The sequence below is a fragment of the Diabrotica undecimpunctata genome, chromosome 5, assembly GCF_040954645.1.
Source record: "Diabrotica undecimpunctata isolate CICGRU chromosome 5, icDiaUnde3, whole genome shotgun sequence".
Taxonomy (NCBI): Eukaryota; Metazoa; Arthropoda; class Insecta; order Coleoptera; family Chrysomelidae; genus Diabrotica; species Diabrotica undecimpunctata.
Window position 1 is genome coordinate 23,125,333 of NC_092807.1, and position 25,392 is coordinate 23,150,724.

Sequence of the window (25,392 nt, forward strand, 5' to 3'; positions counted from 1 at the left end):
TAAGAAATAGGATGTGACATATCTCTAAAAATTCACCTTCTGAATGCTCACCATTGATGAAAATGGAGAACGGTTCCACCAAGACGTCGTAGCCGTGGAAAAGCCTTACCAATGTAAATGAAGTCCTACTCTGCTAGGACTAACAAATTAATATTGGACATTAATCTGTCCCCTATAATGTACAAGTTTTCGTAGCAAACTAAGTGTGGAGAATAAAAAAAATTTAAGTTTATTTTCGGCTTTCTGATGATATTGTACATAATAAACACCATGTTCTATTCATGTCACAAAAACAAACACAAACAAAAGTTTATTTTTGTTGAACAGTGTAATTGTTGAGCCATAAAGTGCTTAAGAGTATTAGCATAAGAGTACTCTTCTTTTAAAACTTTTATTTCGCGAGGACCTGTCAGATATTTTTATACTAGAATGAAAAAATGTCCTGTTTTTGAATTAGTTATATACATATTTGTGCAGACGGTATTAGATTGAAAACGTGTAAAAAACGACAAATGAAATGAAAAAGAATGAACAAATATCAAAACTTCCATAGATAAGTCAAAAGAAGCAATAAAGGAAAACAAAAAATGACAGTAAAAATCTCCTGTTTCCCTAGTGAAAAACCCAGGAAAAAAACCTCATAATACTATCCCGACATGGTAAGTATTTGGTGTTACATTAGGTTTATTCTCAATAAACACCAAATTATGATTTTATGTTTGTTATTTAAAAAAAGATAAATTATGTATCCTCGATATGTTACTGACTTATTAATAGTGGTATTTTCTTTTTATTATCTTCCTCTTTTAATATGGGTATCAAATTCTCTATTTTTAATAAAGATTGATGTTCACTTATTCTAACATCTAATGACCTTGACGTTTCACCCAAATAAAACTGATCGCATTCACAAGGTATTAAAAATTCAATTCTTTGTTCTTTCTTGATCATTGATGGGTTTAGTTTTAGACAAAAGTATGGGGATAGTATTATGAGGTTTTTCTTGGGTTTTCTCATGATTTACTATGGAATCACTAACAGAAGATTTTTACTGTCATCATGGCATGTGGTTGTCTCTAAGACGAATTACACGCTATGATTTTTTCTAAAGGATATTCTCAAGTTAAAGTTGATTTCATGTAATCGAATGAACTATCTTACAATAAAGTCGTCTCAGTCAACATGAGACAGTTGAGTTAGACAGAAAAAGATAAATAAAAACTGAACATAATTAAAAAAGACCAACAGATATACCACTAGAAAGAATTCTAGTATAAACAACTAGCAGGCAGAAATATTATCGCAGATTTAAAACACAACAGCCAAATTGAAGAAGTCGATGAAATTACAACAATTTAGTGAATGATATATATATATATATATATATATATATATATATATATATATATATATATATATATATATATACAAATTACCAGTTTGCCTCAAGGAGCCTCACACATCTTCCCTTTAAAATCTTTCAATATGCTATTTTGACTTTAACATTTGCAAAATATTTAATACTGGAAATTGACAACACTGTCAATATCATCTTCACCAGATATAATCTACCACATAACTTGATTTCTCTGAATAATATAGTTATCCTTGCATCATCAGGTTAAGGCTCTGTACACATGAGAGCCTTAGAAGCCGCGTTTGTCTAACGCTGCGTTTCAAGTACCAAGGAACGTTGTCAAAACGTGATGCTCGTATAGTATACTTCAAACGTCGCGTTTGCAACACGCTTCTAGTTACTAGGAGAGGCATGTAATCGTACACATGTTCACAGCCAAGCGTGCGCTTTTACCCTGTTGACACCGCTGTGCCATATTGAAAAGTGATCTGTCTACAATAGAAGTTAAAAATTTTGATACGGAACTGTTCATTGATGAACTGCAAAAGAAAAGATGTATTTGGGACATGGAATATGATGAATACAAGAACAAAGTTTTAAAAAAATCTGCCTGGGAAGGGTTGGTGGACATATTTGCTAGTGAAAATAGCACACTAGAAGAGAAGAAAGTATTAGGTAAATATAAGTAGCTTACTTATTATTTTAACAGTATTGTACTGTACTGGCTGTAGAACTAAGCGGGTAAACTGCGGCGCTAAGCGCTGTCATGTCTACGGTACAAAGTTTTTTCTAACGTGAGCTCAACGCGGCGTCCGCCCTCATGTGTACAGGGCCTAAATATTTGGGAATGATTTTTGATAGAGAGCTAACATGGAAGCCTCGCACAGGTTATCTGCTACAAAGAAGCAACAAAACAAAAACTTCAAGGGTTAAAAAGAGTTAAAAATGGTTGTAAAAACATTGTGAGCAGTTGATGCAAAAACAATTTTGTTATGCCACAAAATTCATTTGATTTTAACGTACTCAAAAGTTTGGGGGGATTTAGGGCTGCACACCCCCCTTAAAATTTTTCTGTGCTCTTAGATTTTGTTGCTTTTTTTGTGAAAAATGCTTTCAGAACAATAAAGCAACGTGTTCATTTTTATTACAAAATGTCAAGTAGTTTAGGAGATAATGCAAAAAAACAATTTTTATTTTGTAAGTTCAAAGGGCTGTAACTTTTTTTGTGTACACTTTTGTACTAAGGTAAGTTGGATTCAATCAATTTATTTTTGTCCCCGGAATGCGCGATTTAATTTATGATATACCTTTTTGAAACATACTGTATTTCAAGCAGGAATGTACAGGTTTGAAAATATATAATATAACTAAATTACTTAAGCAAAGATAACTAGCTATAGCATGATACTTGCTGAAGACTGGAATACTATTACAAACCTTGAGAGTTCACTAGGAAAATAACAATCAAACACAACAGAATATAATTTATACGGTCCTAGTTTCACTCCTCTAAATTAGAACCATACACAACACTTTGAATTAGATAAGCCAGCTCAATTTGCCCTAAAACTTCTTCAACCATTAAGATCTAAATAGAGTAGTGTATTTATACTCAATACATTTTTAGCGCTTAGTATTTTTATGAACGATATATACATAAAAAAAGAAAATATAAAGATAGTGATACACCAGAAGATTCATGACAGTTTTTTGTCATGAATTTAACTCAGAAACTAATAAATGCATTCTTATATAAGACCTGAAAAGATAAGATAATGAAGTCAACATAATAAGAGAGCGTTGTGAAGATAAAATAAGTAATTAAAAACCCTAGTTAAGTAGTAAAAACTTAGTTTTTCTAATACCAGAAAAGACCTATCTTTCTTAGTTATGTCACAAAAGGTGTAATTAGCTTTAGTTAGACCTCTGTAAACACTTTCATACATCTACTGTAAATATGGTACCTCCAAACCGCACTGTTTTTCAAAAATATATATATCGATAACACAAAAATCAACTCACAGGTTCACCAAATCACACCCGAACGTCAAAACGGCCGATTTTGACGTTTGACAGTTGTCGGCTAAGCTATAGTTGCCCGTCCACTTTGTTATGTATTATATTAATTTGTTACGAGTGAGTTATGTTATGGGATCGGTATTGTCGTTACTGTCAGGTGTTCGTCAGGTGAGAGTGGCCGGCGTGTACTGAAAAATTGAATGAGGATCGTAGTTAGCCTTGTTCAACGACGCGAGGCGTGTAGGATCATGTACAGGGTCGTACGCGGGCGGAGGCCCCTAAATGTGGGGGACACAAAATTATAATGTTTACAAGCGCATATTTTTGACGAAGAAGGAATGACAATAAGTATTTGAATAAGTGGGTTACCTTCGATTTATTTGTTTGCTTGATTCGAGGAATGTTTATTTGGAGCAGGAGATTTAATTAGTGCGAATTTCATTGAGAAATTGTGCAATGGTAGCGATTACGCCTCTGACTACGCATTTTTCAGTTCCGACAAACCCTAAAACTTACATTTTGTGGAGGTGGATATAGAGTGCATGATGGTTAAATAACATTGAAAGGATCAGGCCACATGAATGGTGTGCTAGTCAACAATTTTTTCTTCGGGGAAATATATTTTTCTCCAGGCCATCTGTGTTTTATCATTTCGTTTTTAACTGTTCAAACCATGTCAATTGAAATTTATCTATCTACTGACTGTTATTTCGATCAAGTTTTATTTCGTTATGAACTTGTTTTTTTCTGACCTCAAGTTTCCATCTTTCAGAGCTATGTGTTAATAGTCGACCTCTCTCGTCAAAATTTGTTTCTGTAGATATGTATGTATTTCTTCTTTTTCTTCTCATTGCTTTTTGTCAAGGTGCGTGTCAATAATTATTGTTTATTCTTGCCCTGATTTCATTTTTACTATTTTACTTCTTATTGAAGATGGTGTTCCTAAATATTTGCTATATTTCTACAATCTTGATTGTTTTCATTTTCTAAGTGTAAATCGGATGTTTCGCCTTTGTCAAGTATTAGATATTCACAATTTGTTGTGTTTCATATTCTTCTTTCAATTTCGTTATCTTACTGATAAGATCTTCTTTATCTACCGAGGTCACTACTTGGTTATCAACAAAAAATAGTGTAAATGTCGTCTCCCATCGTTATTATAGGTTTTGACATTTCATCTACTTACATAATATTGTTTGATATAGATATTTTACTTTAATATGTTATGTCATCACGATATTGCAGCCCTAATTGAACCTCGACATTACCTAGTCTGTTTCGCCAGTCGTTCCTTTCATTTCCAACTATTGTCCATTTACAACTAGTACCCCTACTTTTATTTTCTATAAGCGTTAATCATAGCGTTTGTCTAGAAGAGTGGTTTCCATTCACTCTTGGCAGGTGTCCTGCTCATCTTAACCTATGGAAACGTTTGTCCTATGGACTGTCCAAGGTATGCGCAGCATTCTTCTCCAGCACCACATCTCAAAGGTATCAATTTTTTTGCGCTCGCGTCCGCAATGAGTCCAAGTCTCTGCCCCTTATAGAAATATTGAGAATACAAGGGCATTCACCAGTCTCATCTTGATATTTTGAGAGACAGATCTGTATTTCCAAACTTTAGTTAGGCGACTCATCGCATTTTTTGCCATACCAATACGTCTCCGAACTTCTGCTTCACAGTTACTATCGTTAGTTATACTAGACCCGAGTTAGACAAAACTGTCCACTATCTGGCATACCAACTTTATTGCTTTCGTACTCAACTCTTCGCAGGAGATTAAACATTTATTGCTCATTTGCTGCTATAAGTGTTGTGTCATCAGCAAACCTTAAATTGGAGATTTTCCTACCCGCCATTGTTACTCCACCAGCCCATTTATCTAAAGCCACCCTCATGACATGTTCACCATAAATGTTGAATATGTCAGGTGATAACACGCATCCTTGTCTAACATCTCTCTCGGTCTTGAATTGGTTTGAGAACTTCAGATCTAGTCGGACTGTTGCTATATTGGACTGGTACAGATTTTTAATAAATGTCACTTGGTGCATTGGTGTGCCCATTTCTATTAAAATTGACCACAGATTTATCCAGCTTACACAATCAAATGCCTTTTGGTAGTCAATAGGTACTTGAAATTCTCTAAATTATTATATCCCCGCCTTACGTTAATTCCTTGTGCTTCCTCTAATGCTCAAGACTGTATGGCCTTCTTCAGGGGCTGTTTTGACAGAGTGCATTAAATAATCTTATGATTGTCAAGAATAAAAAATAAACTTCAGACGCCAATTTGTTTTAACTAATATATGTTAGGACACTGTTTTTTTTAAAGAGAAATTCAAAATTTATAAGAACAATAAAGTAAACAGTATAAAGTGCTTCAGAGACATCGTCCATATACCAAAGAAATAGAACTACAAATCTTCGGAAAGAAACCTAAAGGATCAAAAATATCGAACGAGGACGGTACAAGAGCATGGATGAACCATGAAATACAAGAATGCATAAAAGGGGAATCAGTTAGGGTAACAAAATCACATTGCATAATAGGTATGACTTGAAAACATATTAAGAAGAGACAAGAAAAATCCCTTAGAGGAAAACGGACTGGATACCACGAGATAAAATAATAAAAAAGCTGCAGACCAACGATATAAATTAAAAAACAGTTGCCAGAAGATGTAAGCAAGATGAGAATAAATGTGGTCACACGATTGAATCTAAAAGCACAAAGAACTTTTAACTATAAATAGTTGTAATTTCGAAGAGCTAAGTTTATTTTTATGACATTGATACAAATTTTTATACGAATCAATTTGGTGTCAATAATGGAATATGTTTAATAACCTATGAATCATATAACATTGTGAAGGCTATAATGCGATTTATCACTATTTACCAAATATAATCGTTTACTATTTTTATTGGGAACTAACCACGATTTTTTGACATTTCGATATCCACGTCGGGAATAAGAACGAAGTGGAAATCGAAACGTCACAATAAACATATTTTAAACTAAAATTGTCGTTAACTCACAGCAAAAATAGTAAACTGTATTAAGTTGCCACAAGAAAATAGCTCAGAAGACTAGAACCTATTTTGGTAAAGTTTGTTTTTAGTTAATCATCTGATTTCTTATCTTAATGTGAAAGACAATTAAGATTTAATTTCAATACAGAGCACCACCATTCTCTTATACGTATTTCGTCCTTTTGGACTCATCAGAGCGAACTTGTGGTAAGCTCTGAATGAAAAAAAATATTTCTGTCATGTTAGCGGTTATTAAAAAAAAGTACATCCGACGCTACAGCACCAGACGCTACAAAGACATCTACTAAAAGCCAATACAACTCTAAAGGATAAAGGACATCTGAAAATCTAAAAATTTCATTCCATAACAAGTCAACTTCTCTAGGCAAAACCCATCGCGAACTGATTTCTGTACTCATATTGCGTGAGTAAATGAAAAATACGAAAGGCAGTTAAGATTTAATTTCAATACAAAGCACCACCAGTCGCTTATACGTATTTCGGCCTTTTTTGAACTCCTCAGAGAGAACTTGTAAGCTATGAATGAAACAAAATCTTTCTGTCATATTAGCAATTATTTTAAAAACAATCTGCACCAGACGCTACAGCGACATGTCAGTTCAATTATCGTCTGTTTGCTTTGTAAATTGTAGAAAGCACAGATTTCGCATGTTCCTAAATTGATGTCGAATGGTATTATATTCTTATCTTAATCTTAAAAATCTTAAAATCTGTAATAACGTCCAAATTGTCAGTATCAGTGAAGCAGGTGAAGTACAGTTATGAGAAAAATTACAAGTTTTTTTTCAACATAAAAAAAAAACAAAAAAAATTATGTAATTGGAAAAATATATCTTGAAATCGTCTTCTGAGTTGGATTCAAACCTGGCAATACAGAGTATATTTTATAATTTCTTGCTCATTCCAAACAAGACATCTCATAAAAACTGATATATTACAAAGTTTCAGAACTGCTTCTTTGAGTCAAAAATTAATAAAGCCTGTACTTGATTGTATACACTTTTGTTATTATTAATTCAATGTGCATGCAAATTGTTTTTAAATAAACAATAAATAACAATGCATAGCACGTATGCGAATACAGCGTTGTCAAATATATGAGGAAGAGGAAAACACCTTCTTAAATGCTAAGAGAAAATATAACAACACAAAACTAATAGCAAACTATTTTAAATTGAATTTTTCATTCTGTAAAAATGACACCACCAATGTAAATGGACATAACCTTAACGTAAGAACGATGTGAGATGTAGTATTGGCATAATATCTATTAATGTGTATTAGTCATACCAAAATTTGCCTGTTAATAACGCCATTTTATCTCGCCAATGACGCTACAGCCAAAATCGAATACCTCGGCCACATCATGGGGAACAGCGAAAGATGTGTGTTGCTGCAATTGATTCTTCAAGGAAAAGTATAAGGAAAACGAGGACCAGAAAGGCGAAGGATTTCCTGGCTGAAAAATCTGCGTACGTGGTTCAACACAATAATCACAAATCTTTGCAGCAGTGTGAAAAATACAGTTTGCCATGATGATCGCCAACATCCGAAAGGGATAGGCACTGCAAGAAGAAGAAGAAAGGCGGTACAGCCCAAATCGAGGTTTGGCCATCTCCAAACTATGCCTACAACATTGCCGGTTCCGCGCCGATCTTATCAAGGTTTTTATGTCTAGCAAATTTTGCGCGTCCACTGCCACTTCATCCTCCCACCTTTTCCGTGGTCTTTCTTTTGGTCTTGTGCCCTGCATTTTACTATCTAGGGTTCTTTTTGGTAATCTTTAGGTTTCCATTCCAACTACATGACCAGCCCATCGAAGTAAGTTTAACTAATTCCGAGTTCGGTGCCTCTTTGAACAGTTGGTAGAGTTCATGGTAGTACCTGGATCTCCATAGTCCGTTTTCTTTAACCGGTCAAAATATCTTCCTTAGGACTTTTCTTTCGAAGACTTTCAGCTTTCGTTTTGTGTCTTCTGTCATCGCCCATGTCTCACATCTATAACACACTATTGGTCTGATAAAATAGATTTGTAGACCCTGATTTTCAATCCCAAGTGTGTGTTTTTGAAGCGGAACACATGGTAGAGTGAATAGTAAGCTTTGTTTTCCTTTACCACTCCCGTTTGAATTTCTGGAATTCCCAGATATGTGAAAGTTTCTACAGTTTCAATATAGTCCTCTAATTCAACTGTGTGTTTGTTTCCTCTAGCTTTTCCCTGTGTCTGTTGAGTATTTATTTCTAGTCCGGTTTCTTTTGACCCTGTTTTTAATTGTGAATATATTTCTACCTCCTCTTCTGTTCTGCGAGACATAATGCTAATGTGATTGCCATACACGGCAATCTGTATTGATTTATTTGTTAAAAGATTACTTCTTCCTCGATTTTCTTCTCGATAATTCAAGAGTCAGGTTGAATAATGTCTTTGCCAGGCCGTCTCCTTGCTTTAATCCTTTGAGTATTGAAAAGTTCTCAGTGAGCTCTTTTTGTATTTTGACGAGTCCATTGTTGCTTTTACTAGTCGGATGTATTTTTGGGGTATGTTTAGGCTATGCTATATTTGATACAATTTTGTCTATTAATTGAGCGGTAGAACTGTTTGAAATAATGCCATTTTATATCACGATAAAAACAAAACAAAAATTCGTAATAGTATCTCGGCACCGTAAATATTGGGTCTAGTATTTAATAAAAAAATATCTATATCGACTTAATATTCTTTTTGCACCATTTATCGACAAATTGTATTCTGTCTCACCATCTCCACCTTTTTCTTGTCCATTTTACAAACACGCTCGTTTCGTTTATTTTTTTATTCAATCCAGTTATTTACGTTTTTGACTTTGTATGTTCAACGACACTTCTTCTTCTTCCAGTGCCGTCTCTACTAATGAAGGTTGGCTATAACCATTGCAAATTCGTCTCTATATTCTGCTTTTCTTAAGAGCGTCTGTGTGTTTAACCCGGTCCAGTCGCGAATGTTTTTCAGCCAGGATATTTGTCGTCCTTTTTCCTTCGATTTTATCCTTTATAATCCGCTGCAACAACTCGTACTTATCATTTCTAAGTATGTGCCTCAAATATGCTGTCTTTCGCCTTTTAATGGTGGTCAAAAGTTCTCTGTCTCTTCCCATTCTGTGCAACACCATGTCGTTCGTCATATGATCGCTCCATGGTATCTTCAAAATTCTCCTAAAAAGCCACATCTCAAAAGCTTTCAGTTTTCTCATTAAGTCAACATTAACAGTCCAGGCTTTGACACCATAAAGAAGAATAGAGTGGATATAACATTTTACCATCCGATATCGGATTTGCAGATTGAGTTTTTGGTTACTCAGAAATTTCCTCATCTTCAAAAAGGTTGCTCTTGATTGCTCTATTCTTGAGCGGAATTTCTGATTCGATTCAGATCTTCCGTAATCCAGACTTCTAAGTATTTCATTTTGTCCACTTGCTCAATATCTTCATTTTTTATCTGGATCCTTGTAATGACTTTGCGCCCCTTACTGATAACCATGGTTTTTGTTTTCTTTATGTTTATTGTTATAACAAACTGTTCCCCAGTATTACAAATTGTGTTTAGTAACGTCTGCAAGGTCTGTCTCACTTTCAGCGATAATGACTGTATCGTCAGCATAACGGATGTTATTTATATTTTCACCATTTATCTTGATCCCTTCTGTACAGTTTTCAAGTGCTTGCATAAATAACTCTTCGGAATATATATTAAATAGTAATGGTAAAAGTACACAGCCCTGTCTTACTCCTCTACTTATCCGTTGCGCATCCGTGCTATTTCCATCTAATATTACCACAGCCTGTTGGTTCCAATAGAGATTTCTTACTATGTTATTGTCATTTTTGTCGAGTCCTTTTCTCGTTAGATATTCCATGAGAATGTTATGTTTAACTTTGTCGAAAGCTTTCTCATAGTCTATAAACGCAACGAAAAGATCTTTTTGTTGGTCTCGACATTTTTGGGCAAGAGTTGTGAAACTATACAGAGCTTCCACTGTTCCGAAGCCGTTACGAAAGCCAAACTGTCTATTACTCATATCCGCTTCGCACTTTCTGAATATTCTTGCCTCAACATCAACCTCACTAAAATAGGAAAAACACAAACATAAAAAAACACTAAGATCAATCTTATACTAACACTGATTTTCCCAGTATTTAGCTATGCTTTTGAAACGTAGAGCATCTGAACAGAAACTAGGAAAAGAATCGATGCATGTGAGATGTGGTATTGGAATAGAACGCTTGGATTTCCATGGACAGCCAGAAGAACAAATACATATGTTCTTGTAAAGATTAACAATCCCCACCGTCTTTGCAGTTCCACATATTCAAAAATATTTATATGGTTTGGACATATAACATGTGCCGATAATATCGAGCGACTAGTAGTTCAAGGAAAACCGTGAGGAAGAAGAAGTGGAGGGCGATCACCAATCCGATGGACTGATATAGTTGAGAAGTTATTAAACAAGAAATTTGTTAATGCGGTACGTGCCATCCAAAATAGATAGATAGAAGGGATAGGGATAGAAGGAGAGTCAGCGTAAAAAGAGCAATACGATATATGGAAGAAACGCAATATTCATAATCACTAAGCATGTGTTAACATGTACAGATTGGAAGGAGGATGGTCCTTTAACGTTTTCATTTATTTTACTATTTATTGACGCTTTTCAATTTCGCAAAATACGATGTTAATTGTCTCTTTATTTGTTTAGTTCTCGATGTTCCTGCTTATTCACGAAATGTCTGGTTATACTATATTAATATAGCTTATTATATGACAGAACGAGCAGAATACTGTTAAATACCATTAAATAAGGATGGATCGCTATTCAAAGGAGCATGTCTTAAGTGTCTTTATATTATTTGTTCTTAGTATCCCTTTTGAGCTGATGTTTCGGTCCTTGTATTGTCTCTTATTTTGGCTCTCTGAGTATAATAAATAAGATTTATTAACTAAACTATTATAATCTTTAAATTTATAAGCAACAAAATACATGTACATAATACCTTAATTGTTATCTACATGGATTCAAGGCCCAATGCACCACAAGGTCATATTTCATTAAAAAGTTCATTACGTACAGAAAAATGTGTCATAAGTGTGCTTAAACCAGGTACAACTAATATTTATAAACCAATGACACAATTAAGAAAAAATAAATCGCCAGAAAATCAACGTATTGTGAAGAATAAATTGCAATCTTTACTAAACAGGAAATCCTCTAATTGTGTTAAGGTAAATTAACTAAATTCTTAATATATAAACTTCGGCTTGTATGTTTATGTATATATTAAGTAGTGTCCTTCAAGAAAGTGAACTTATAATCCAAAGTTCACAAAGTGATTTTAAAAAATGCATATTTTGTAATTAATATTTTGTAATGATTAATTTTTTATACTCCTGTACTTTACTACATGATTTATTTGATATTAACATGTTATAAAAAGTGCCAGTAAGACGTAAAAATAAGAGAATATAAGAAAAACAATATCTATAAAAATTGGAATACACGGTAAGAATGGCCCAAAAATACTTAACGACTACATTCCGTGCTATAGAAATATTTGCTAATGCTAGAGCAAGCCGAATTACTAGCAATCTTTTGTGGCAATTGTGATAATTTCTGGTGTGTACTGTTCTAGCGTCCTTTGTTCTTCTTTTGCGTAGAACTTTTTGAGATAGTCAATCCATGTATCCATTTCTATGTGGTTTGGTTCTATATAAAACAGCGCATAGCAAAAACAGTATCAGCGTTCGTAAAGTTGAACTCTAAGTCACGATTTACCACTTGGTACCAAAATCGCCATCATCAGATACTCTGTGTTTTCTCCGTTATTATATGGAGTAGAGGCCTGAACACTTTCTGAAGCTTCTTTAAGAAAGCTTCAGACTTTCGAGTCGCGTGACTAATGTTGAGGTCCTATGTACAATGGGCAAGGAATGCGAGATGATTAATACACTCAAAAAGCGCAAATTAGAATATCGTGGCCAACCAAAGAGTGGACCAGGGAGAAGAAGAATATGTTGGCTTCAAAACCTGAGAACGTGGTTGAATACGTCTACAACTGGACTATTTCGAATAGCTGCAAGTAAAGTTAGGATAGCTATGCTGATCGCCAACATCCGGAACGTATACGCACAGTAAGAAGAAGAAGAATACCATAAAAATCATGTTCCATTTCATTCGAAAAATGTTCCCAGTGATCACTTTTTATTCTTCTTACAAGTGCATGTGTTATGTGTTTCGTTTCTGATTGTCTTATAATTATCGTATGCCTCTTATGTCTTGGGTAACATGCATTTCAGGTGAGCTTTTTTTCTTTTTTGTTATATTTTTTCTTCACTTCTGTACAAAACCATGGAGGTCTTCATCTTGGGAACCATTTTTATTGATATTTCTTTCACCACAAACTTCCTTTGATGAATCTAAAACATTAGACTTCATTTTTTGTCCAGGTTTCTTCGATTCCATCTCTTTGTGTGATATACATGTTTTTGTTTCTTCCCGTTATTCTTTTTTTTTACTGAAAGAGCAGAAGAACAAAAAAAGCTACATGTAAAGATGGAATACCAAACGAATTACTGAAATATTGTGGAGTAGCAATGACAGAACAATTAATAACACTAATTAACAAAATTATAAAACATAATAAAATGCCGGAAGACAGGTACTATGGTATGATAATTAGCGAACTTATTCTACTATTCAAAAAGGAGATAAAAAACAGTCAAAAAACTACAGAGATATTATATTATATATTAAAGTTAAGTATTATCCTAAAACTTACAACTAAAATTTTACAACAGCTAATGGATCAGAGGATAAGTTTAGCAGACGAACAACAGGGTTTTCGTACTGGAAGATCGTGTACAGATGCAATATTCGCCATAAAGCACATTACTGAGATTCCATTAGAGTATAATAGAACAGCATTTCTGTGTCTGCTTGACTTGAAGAAAGCATTTGACAGAGTAAGACTCAAAGGTGTAATCAATCTTCTGTATAATAGAGAAGTTCCCCTAGAATATATATACAATTTATAGAAACTACAGACATAGGCAGCGGAATAAGACAGGGGAACTCATTGAGCCATGTGTTCTTTAATTTAATTATAGAATAAATCATCAAACGTGTCAACCAAGGAAGAGGATACAGAATGGGAAACAAGTAAAAATACTCTGCTACGCAGACGACGCAATATTGATAGCCCAAGATGAAGATAGTCTGAAAAGACTAGTCCACAAATGAAACACAAATGCAAAAGAATTTAATATGATAATTTCAACTCAGAAAACTAAAACCTATAGTAATCAGCAAAGAACTAATCAGATGTAAAATAAAAATCGGTGGCATCAGTATTAAACAAGTAATGGAAATAAAATACCTTGGAATTACACCCTCCAACAAATGGAAAACGGAAACGGAAACAAGAACCGACACAGCCACAACGCAAAGCCTACTGGAAGCGGCAGAGATGAGAGTACTGAGGAGAATTACAGAAAATACGCAGAAAGATCGAAAGAGAAATGAAGAGACATTAGAATTAATATAATGTACACTGTATAAACGAGTGGACATTAAACAGAAAAAAAAAGAATGGAATAACCACTTAAGCAGAATGGGGGAAGCCCGTGTGGTCAAAATAGCACGAGATAAATCACCAATCGGTACTAGAATTATCGGACGACCGCGCAAAAGATGGGAGTGACAAATTTCCATAGAGGTATCAATCCGCTAATAAACAAGCAGAATTGCTTAAAAGAGGAAGAAGAAAAAGAAGAAAACTATAACAATGTACAATAAACACCTCCCCCTCTTCCCCTCTCTCTCGTCCTCAAACTCTCCTTCTCCCTCTCTTTCTCTTTCTTTCTCTTTCTTTCTCTTTCTTTCTCTATCTCTTTCTCTATATCCTTCTCTCTCTCTCTCTCTCTCTCTCTCTCTCTCTCTCTCTCTCTCTCTCTCTCTCTCTTCCTCAAGACTTACAATAGTGATTTATTAGAACTTCCGTGTATTCTCCTTGGCTGTATGAGTCGAAACATGGACACTGGATGTGCCTTTTTCGAAATATTTCGAGAACTACTTGTAAAAATCAAGACGCAAAAAACAAGTTATTTGAAGTATATTTATAGATGTGCATTTATAAGGCTAATTATATAATATGGAAAAAGATGATAAGAAAGGGCCAGTTCGCGAAACTGCTGATGGAAACATTAATAATATATGGAAGTGGACCGGAATGAACACATAACCCAATAATAATGGCAGACCACACAGAACAATTCCCCAACATTGTATTGAACTTTCAGTAACTGAGAAGGCACTGACAGAAAAAGATAAGATTAATCTAAACAAAAATATTTAAATTCAATTTAATAAAACTGTTCTTTCATAGAAATAATTTCACGTTATTAATAGTGGATTTTATACTTGGGAAACTGAGTCAAGGGAGTTGCTACCTGCAGGTCCTTATAGAGACTTCGTCTCAGGGGCAGCAACCCCAGTCTGACTTTTTTTTTATCAAATACATTCTATAATATTAACAGAAACAATGTAATTTAAAACTATTTTAACAACATTGAAAGGGTTTTTATCCGTATATTTAGTGGCTTCATACATCTATGCCTAGTAAAAGCACTGATGATGGAATAGTGATTCCGAAAACGTTCTGTAATTTAGCCCAAAAAGGTTCTTTTATATATAAATATACCTTTTTTAAAGGATTTAAAAAAAATCTTCTCTATCATTACTTTAAAGTTTAATTTCTATTTACGAAAAAATTACTTTATAGATATGTATAAATACTACCTATATAGTATATAAATATACGTTTTTTATCGTTTACTTAACAAACTTTAGTAGTTGATCTCAGGAAATAAAAAAAATTTAAATTTCTTTAAATATTAGTCAAAGGATCATTCTTATCTAAGATATTTAACATACTATAACCAAAGTTATTTTGCATCAATCGTAAGATAGTACCACAAAAATTTGTGTAAACCATTGACGTACAAAGTTTATGTATATGACATCATTGTACAGTGTGAAGCCAGCTATTTTTCGTAATATGTAAATTAATTGCTAATTTATTCACAATCAAAATATTGCATTTTCCTTCGATTACTATTCTAATTTCATTTAACCAGCAACCACTGTTTTACACATACTAAAAAAATTTATAACTTGGGGAAAAAAATAAAGAGTACATATGAAAAATTGGTCTGCCGTAAATAATAAAGGACGAAAATATTGACTTAAAGCTTGATATTGGAAACAATTTAAAAACAAAAAGGAAAAACAAATAGAAATATCAAAAACACTAGACCATATTCCAAAAGAAAAAAAAAAACATATTAAATAAATAAGAGATGAAGAGCTTACTTTTCAGCCATACTCACTACGCGTCCCGTGGGCCGCATGCGGCCCTCGGAGCGATTTTTTGCGGCCCTCAGACTGCTAGGCAGTGAAACAAAATTGTATCATTCATCAAGAAAGCTTAGCTGTGTTATGAAAACACTTGTAAATATTGTGAATGTCATAAGATCAAATGAACTAAACCACAGAGAGTTTCAAGAATTTTTGAAAGAACTTATGTCGCAATATGGTGACATTCTTTACCACACAAAAGTGAGATGGCTGAGTAAGGGTAAAGTTTTGGAACGTTTCTTCAGCATTCGACATGACATTACTGTTTTTGGCTACAAAGAATAAATAATTCATTCTGATATTCATAATTTTAGTTGGTGGTTTAAAGTAGCGTTTCTCACTGATACAATGAGCATTATGAATGAAACATTGACCAAATTGCAAGGAGACTACAGTAACATTGTAACGAAAATGATGAGTATTGTGTTTTCACTGGAGCAGAACCTGAATATGTATATTGAAGAATTGTCAAATAAAGATTATTCCAGCTTTCCTTCCGTTAAAGCACTGTTTGATGAAAATCCAGATAAAAGTCAAGAGATGTCTGACCTACTAAAACTGTTAGCAGACCAAAAGGATGAAATGTCTGTGAGGTTTAGTGGCTTCAGGAAGTTCCAAGAACCATTTCGCTTGGTGAAAAATCAATGGGCAATAACAACAGCAAATGTAGCTCATCTTTCTATTTCTGGATACGAAGCTAGGGATTTAAAAAATGAGTTAATTGACTTCAGAATGATATAGAGCTCAAAAGTATTTTTGAAGAAAAAAAGAAGCAAAAAGCTCACTATAAGCTTTAGGAAGCAGTTGAAAATGACAAATTTCCTAACTTAATTGACTGTGCTCAGAAAATTTTGTGCATTTTTGCATCTACATAATATGTCTGTGAATCTACATTCAGTAAGCTGAAGTTCATAAAAAACAAGTACAGATCTAGGCTAACTAGTGAGAACGTTGAAAACATTTTGAGATATTATTCTGAAGCTATTTTCTTGTGGCATTTCAAAGTAATTACTATTTAAATGGGAATAAGCCACAATTAAAGGTTAAAGTACGTTTACTGACGTTTCAATTTCCACTTCGGAAATCGTTCTCAAAATACAAACATTAATAAATTAAACAAATTTTGTTTTTTTTTAGAATTACAGCTTCTTTCCAACCTGCTAACATAGATGCCATTCTAGAGAGCTGTGAAAGATTTTGTCCGACGACTTCAAAGAATTAACAATTTCAGGACTTGACATTTCTGCAGACAAATAAAAGACATTTTCCTACTTTTTACATGCAAAACAGTCCATATAATTTATAATTATATTGTTTTTACGTAACTTGTAATAAACTTATGCTATAGTCATATAGTTTTAAAGTTATTTCATACCACCTCTTGTACTTGCGGCCCTGAGGAAAATTTCATTCAAACTATAGTCCATTTCCATCATATTGATAGCACATTATGTATGCAAATCCCTAAACTGTTGATACGGGTGACTCAATGAAAAATAGATATTTGTCAACAAGTTTACAGAAGTATACAGGAAAATAATTTTAAATTGAGTATGACCACCAGGTATAAAGGTTGAAGAAGAATAGAATACAATAGTTTTGAGGGTTACTAATCCCTAAATAAAGTTGCCAGTGTCGGAGTGATTGAGATTGACAGGTACTAATGAATTTGGAAGAAATGTAAGATGTTTATTTTATTGTTTATATATAAAATAATTTGTGGCAGTAACAGGGGCCGATTTGTAAAAAATGAATATTATTTTAATCAAATTCCATTTCAGATTCACTGCTTTCTTCAGAATCTAAGGAATCTTCAACTTCAATGTTAATTATTACCGGTTCCAGCATTGCATCAGTCATATTATCCAAATTCCACATTTTATTTTCTTCCTTGTGAGCATGACTAACAGCATTTTTCCAATTTTCTGGAGTTACTTTTGATAAGGAATGTTCTAATAATTGTTGTAAGTCTTCTAATTTAAAAGTTTTGTTGTTGCGTCCGACTTCACCCTTTACTAGAGACCATATATTTTCTATCGGATTCAGATCACAGTGGTATGGGGGTAAACGTAAAATAATTACATCACGGTTTAATGCCATTTCATCAATTATATATTTTTTATAAGCTGCTTTATGTTCTCCTTGTACTCAATTGCGTGTTTATCCAATCATTCGATTATCTCTCCTTTTTTCCATGCCGTTGTTGGCAATTTTTCTGCTAGTCTTGAATGGTAACTAGCATTATCCATGACTACGACAGAATTTTTTGGAATTAAATCCAACATTTGCTCAAAATATTCTTTAAAAACGTCAGCAGTCATTTCCTCGTGGTAATCTTTGGTTGATTTTGAGGCAAAACTTAATAATCCACCATTGACAAAACCGTATTCGTTTCCAATATGGGTTATTATGAGTCTGCGTCCTTTTCCAACGGAAATATTGTTTATTCCAGTAGATACACCTTCAATGAATGCCTGACGGAAACTTTTCACATTTGTATCAACCCATAGATATGGTACAGTATAACCTTCATTTAGCCAAGTCTCGTCAAAATAAAAAATTGTTTTCCCTTCTTCTCGGTACTTTTTAATAGTTCTTAGATAATCTCATCTCCAACATACAATGTAATCTTTTTCAATTAAAACGGATTTTCTTCTATTCTTTTGCTAACGAAATACCATCTCTCTCAATAGTTCCCATAATTTCTTGTTGCTTATGATTGGTAACTCTTCGTTTTCTCTAATTAATGTTTGGATTTTGTCCAATGTTGGAAATTCTTTGTTAAAAAAAAAATGAGTGGACGCTGCGTCTTATCATGTTTTTATGTATTTCTTCAATTTCCAAGGGTTTACTCCCTCCACTCTTCTTGGGAGATGAAACAGTTCCTCCTTTTCTTTCTTTTAGGAATCTATAAATTGTTGCTTCTCCAACCCCTGTCATATTTGAACACATGTTAACGATTTCACGAACATTACTTAAAGGGCGTTGATGTACAAGTGCATCGTGTACATTTAATATTATATTTTTCTCTCCTAGACTGAAGGCACCTTTAAAACTACACTTAACCGGGATAAAACCTGTTGTCGACGTCATTTTTAAATGCAAATAACAAAATATCGACACCAAAAACGTAGGTAGGTAAGGCATGAACAATGTACATCTACAAACTAAATGGAAGATGCAAACAATTTCTAATTTATATTATTGGCATAAGCTGTAATGTGGCATAAAAACTACTTAAACTATCATTAGTGAAGCCTATCAGTAATTCCAGGTAATCGTTCAAAGAAGGTATTCTTTTGTCTCAGGCGATAACTTGTATAGAAAACAATAATCACCTTTAAATTACTCTTTACATTAATTTATTTCGTGAAACATTGAATTCTCTCGTTAATCACCCGTGTATAATTAACAATAATCGTGTGGCATATATACCGGCGTTTTTTACGCACAAAAAAGGTATAGTGAGATTAGTGGACACTTATTTTACAGAAGATTTTTTAAAAGATAATGAATTGTTGACGGTATCTTAAAATATTAATTTTTTTCATTTATTTCAAAACAAGTATAGGGTGACGCCTATGGTTTTTTGACCTGTTGAGGATTTACATACATAATGTGCTATTAATATGATGGAAAAGGACTATATTAGGCTCTCAAAATCCTAGTGAGGATCCCTGTAGTAGATGAAACAATTAAGGAAGGCCACTCTAAGTAGATTTTATTTCTAATATATGTTAGGACGATAATGTATCTATTTAGATTGCATAAAAATAGATCATTAGATCATTAACAACTACAATAGACCTCACCTTTTTCGTTTAACAGTAAAATGAAAAATTGTCAAATTCAAGCCGTAGTAATTGTCTATACTTTATGTCAAAGAGTGCAAAGAATTTTAAATATAATTATTAATGGTAAAAAATATATAAATTGTTTTGGATTTTTTTTTAAATAAGTAAATAAACAAGAATATTGATCTTCAGTGTCCATATTTGGATTGTTTCAGGCGATCCATGGTGACATCAACTGTGTTAAACAAAACGGCGTTCTTAAGAATAACGAGATAAGAAAAACAACTCGGCTCGCCCACGTGTGTGACACCAGGTATTCAGGTATTCTTACCATAAACAAACATCTTGCCGTATGAGATCACACGAATTACATCATCACGATAAATTAATAGTACTACGGCAAAAATCTATTCTTTAGAACTAAAATATAAAACAACAATGCATAAACATTATCTGTTCTTTGTAAAATAATATATTTAATCGCCAATATTAATTACGGGTCACTGCACTTGTATAAGCAGATTAAGTAAGATCTTATAACAAGATACCAGGTAACTTCGTTACTAGGTACAGTAAAACCTCGATATAACGGACTACTTGGGGGGAGGGGGTGTCCGTTAAAGCCGAAAGTCCGTTATATAAAAATATCGTTAAAATAAATCAAAATACTTTTTTTTTAAATAAATATATATGTACACTGTAATTAGATATATATAGAAAAAATACAACATACAAACAAAATTCTGTTTAAGTAATTGTCTTCGGACATTCGTTGTGAAGTGACGTTGCTGTGGATATCGACGCGCTTGCTGTTGATAATCGCGTTTTGAACAAGTTTCGTTTGCACTTTCCATGTTTGCTGTTTTTCTATGATCAACTACCTAAAAACAGTTAACTATTGAATGAATAATCAATAAATGTTGTTAGATCGTCGAGATGCGATCTTACCTCTGATAACTTCATTTTTAACAGTCTTGTTTTGTCGTCTTGTTGGCTATCTTTACTTCCGTCCTCATTTTTAAGGTTCATAACTTCATCTGCTATTTCTCGAATAAACAGCTACCAACGGAGTGGAATAGCGGTATTATTGTACCACTACATAAAAAAGGAAATCAGTTAGAATGTGGAAACTACCGTGGAATCACGCTGCTGAATGCAGCATACAAAATAATGTCCAATGTCATTTATGAAAGACTTAGACCACACGCTGAAAAAATAGTTGGCAAAAACCAAAGTGGCTTCTGTAGACAGAAGTCAACAATAGACCAGATATTTGTTCTGCGACAGATCCTCGAAAAAACAAGTGAATATAACATCGACACCCATCATCTCTTCATAGACTTTGAAAGCGCATATGACAATATAAACCGAGAATTCTTAATAAAAGCAATGAAAGAATTTAATATACCAACACAACTAATAGAACTGATAAAAGAATCTCTAAAAGTAGAAAGTAGAATCCGGATACAAAATGAATTAACGGAAACAATAGATGTGAAAAAGGGACTACGCCAGGGAGACGCTCTATCATGCATCTTGTTCAACATCGTGCTCGAGAAAATACTGAGGGACACAACAGTCAATACACGAGGAACAATCATTAATAAAAGCGTGCAAATACTAGCATTTGCAGATGATGTTGACATAATCGCAAGATCAAGAAGAGAAATGATAGAGGCATACAACCAAATAGAACGAGCTGCACAAAATAGTGGTCTTAAAATCAATCAGACCAAAACAAAATATATGCAGGTAAGAAAAAACGCAGAAATAAGGCAGCCACAAAATATAACAATAGGAGAATACAACATAGAGGAGGTAAAAAACTTTATATACTTGGGATCCCTAGTCACGTCTGATAATAACGTTACGGAGGAAGTGAAGAGGCGAATATTTATTGCAAATAAATGTTACCATGGCTTAATTAGACACCTAAGATCAGATAACGTCGCAAGAAAGACAAAATGCCAAATATATAAAACCCTAATAAGACCGGTACTCACATATGGCTCAGAAACCTGGACATTTACTAAAAGAGAGGAAACGTTGTTAGCCACCTTCGAAAGAAAAATCTTGCGACACATATATAAGCGCACAAAAGAAAACGGAATATGGCGAAGACGATACAACTCTGAACTATACAAAATATACCAGGATCCGGATATTATAACATTCATCAAAATAGGACGGCTGCGTTGGATAGGACATGTAGAAAGAATGGAAGAAGGCGAAATACCAAACAAAATATTCAAACAGATGCCAGTAGGAAAAAGAACAAGAGGAAGACCGAAACTGAGATACTTAGAACAAATAGAAAATGATATAACAACCTTAAAAATAAAAAACTGGAGAAACAAAGCACGAAACAGATCGGAATGGAGAAGAATCCTAGAACAGGCCAAGACCCAAAAAGGGTTGTCGAGCCAGTGATGATGATGATGAACTTCATCTGCTATTTCACTTTCAGTCATGATGTTAGACCCAGGGTCACCTTCATCTACTTCTAGCGATTGTAAAACATCTTCGTCAGCTACATGTTCTCCGGCATTATTATGTATTGTCCTACAGAAATTAGTAACTTTCAACCCATCTAAATCTATGTCTGCATCTTGGCGATCAAACAACTTCTTCCAACCATTTTTTAATGTTTGCTCTTTCACCTCCTCCCATGCTGCAGCAAAATTAAAAATTGTTGATTTTAAATTGTAAGACCTTAAGTTTTGCGCTCTTGTATCATCTGCATTATCTCCATCGTACAATACAACCATTACTTCGTGTAAAAACTGTCTACGCTATATTCGTTTGGCTGCCAAAATGATTCTCCGATCCATGGGTTAAATAAGCGATGTTGTATTTTTTGGCAAAAACATACACCTGAAGTTTCCATCTTCTGAACGTAGAATATTTTCAGAGGGGTGAGCAGGAGCATTGTCTAAAAGCAATAAACATTTTAACTCTTCTGACGGTATTTCCAATTTCTTCTCTTAAAATTTTCTCACTGAAGGTACAATTTTTTTGAAAAACCAATTTCTGAAAATATCTGAGGTGAACCATGCCTTCTTAGAGCTATAGTATGAAAGAGGCATATGATGCATTATGTCTTTTAAAACTCTAGGTTTGTGAAATTTGCCAACCACTACAGGTGTCAATCTATGCGATCCATCAGCGTTAGCACAAAGCAGTGCCAAGATCCGGTCCTTGCTGATTTTTCTTCCAGAATCCGATTTTTCATATTTGGAGGCTTGTGCGCTTTCAGGCAAAGTACGCCATAACAAACCAGTTTCGTCAACATTGTAAATCTGAGATTCTAATAGCATTTCGTTACTTACTTGCTATATTTGCTACTAATTTTTGCCTAAAATGTTCTGTTTCTTCTTTTGGTGCAGTTGAAACTTCGCCGTAAATTCTTTTATTCATGATTCCGTGCCTTTTACGAAAGCGCCAGAGCCATCCATCGGCTGCTCGGACCAGGATCCCATTAGAACGTTGTTACCCATACCATTTTAAGATTGATTCTTCCAGTGAAGTTTCACGAGCCAATTTCATTCGTTTTCCAAGATTGCTATGCTAAGTTTGCTTTTTTATGCCATATTGATTACATATATGAGACGCATGTGTAATATTAACAGTATGTTTTTATTTTTTTTTACATTTGACCGGATTTTTTGTCCGTTATATCCGAAGTCCGTTAAATAGAGGTCCGTTATGTCGAGCTTTTACTGTACGTCGACAAATTTTAGCGAACGTAAGTTTTGATAAAGCTGGTAAACAAATGGGCGATTGAAGTAATCAATAAAATAAGCGACCGATTATTTTAAATACTAATTTAAAATCTTGTACAAACTCAAGTTTCGGAGGAATATTTTTATGTGGCGTTGAGATAGAGAGAGAGACAAAAAATCTTTCAACGAGGATGAAAAAGATATAAGCATACATTCTAAAACAAAAATTTCGATATTAGATAGGCTTTGGAAATTCTACAGGAATAAAACTTTAGGTGAAAAAGACACAACCAACAATTTCGGTTAATCAACAAGAATATCATTGTATGTTGAGAAGAAAAATAACAAATTTACACAATTATACTATTTTGGAATGTAATATACCAACTAATATTTTTTTTGCATTTCTAATGCACCAACCTTTTTTTTACGATAAGTTAAAACAAATATCTCATCGAAAGAAACACTTTTTCTATCTTACTGTCTTACACTTTTTTGAAAAATGCTTCATTTTCGAGTTATTATTAATTTTTTGTCGAAATGGCTTAATTATGGATTTTTGGTATTTTTTCTATAAAACTACTAAATGAATTGCAATTCTACAATAGCTTTATAATCTTTAAACCTACAAGTACAAGTAAGAATATTGTAACAGGGATAAATGTTTTCTATCTAGCTGAAAATATAAACCCAAATATTTCGAATATACCTTTCGAGCAGTCTACCCGGTTACAGCGATACAGGCAAGCGGCGCGTAAAAATTTTTATTTAAATTTAAAGAATTAATTCAATACAAATATTACTTACAATTTATTTAGAAAAAAAATATTTTTAATTATTTTTATAAAGACTAGTACAATTCAAACAAGTCAAACTAATTTTTTGCAATGTCACAATAATGTAAATTTTCTTTTAGGTGACTATCATTGAATTTTTTATTACAGTGAAACATATTAATCAATATATAATTTACTTTTCATTGGAAAATAAAATAAAAATATGAATTAGAATAAACTAAATCTTCAGCACCTGGCTCTGATAAAAATCAAATGTCAGTTTTGCTGCTTCTGCATGAGAATGTTTGTTTTCTTTGGATGATGACTTCTCATTATTCCCACATTGATCATCAAAAGTATTAGAATTAGCATTGGAATTGTCTATAAAACCAGGAGACCGTCCAAATCGAATAATTAGAAACCAAATTGACTACGTTTTAATAAACAGAAGATTTCGTAACGCTATCAAAAGAATCGCAGCATATCCAGGTGCTGATATTGCATCCGATCATAATCCGCTAATAGCAGATGTGAGGTTAAAACTAGCAAAAATTAAGAGAACAAATACAAACACCAGCACGCCTATAAATACAAGAGAACTGATGAGAGACGAAAATCTGAAGAAGAGTTATGCAAATCAAATTACTGAAAGAATGCGAATAATAGAACAAAATGATGATATCGAAGAGATGGTCAATGATATTAAAGGAACGATTCTGGCAGTAAACAGGGAAATTAAAACACAGATCAGGAAGAGAAAGCATAACGAATGGATGACGGACGAAATTATGGATCTAATGGAAAAGCGAAGGCAACATAAACAACAACGTAATCAAGACAAATACAAACAGATACACAAAGAAATTCGCCAGAAAATTAAGAAAGCAAAAGAACGTTGGATGGTGGAAAGGTGCAACGAAATAGAACAATTGCAGGAAAAAGGAGATAGTTTTGGACTACATAAGAAGATCAAAGAAATATCGAGTATACACAAAAGCCACCACAGAAAAAGAATACGCAACGACAGAAACGAATACATAGAGTCAGAAGAGGAGATAGCAATGGCGTGGAAAGAATACGCAGAAAGACTTTTTAATGACGAAAGACCAACACAACCAACGCGCAAACTTCCTTCCGAAAACTTATCAGGGCCATCAATAATGCGAAGTGAAATAGAATATGCAGTTAGAACCACAAAGATGCATAAAGCAACAGGT

At 33.6% G+C, this 25,392-nt stretch overlaps 1 protein-coding gene across 35 annotated transcripts in view; it reads right to left on the reverse strand.

The window, feature by feature from the left end:
- The window catches only part of shot (dystonin-like protein short stop), a 733,882-nt gene that overhangs the window by 263,570 nt on the left and 444,920 nt on the right, over positions 1-25,392 (reverse strand). For 4 of the 35 annotated variants that reach the window (XM_072531693.1, XM_072531694.1, XM_072531686.1 and 1 more), the window contains exon 1: positions 3,380-3,554. The exons of the other annotated variants lie outside the window; for them this stretch is intronic. The gene's annotated coding sequence lies outside the window, so the exon portion shown is untranslated. Of the gene's footprint in view, positions 1-3,379; positions 3,555-25,392 lie in introns of those variants that run through there. 35 annotated transcript variants of the gene reach the window in all.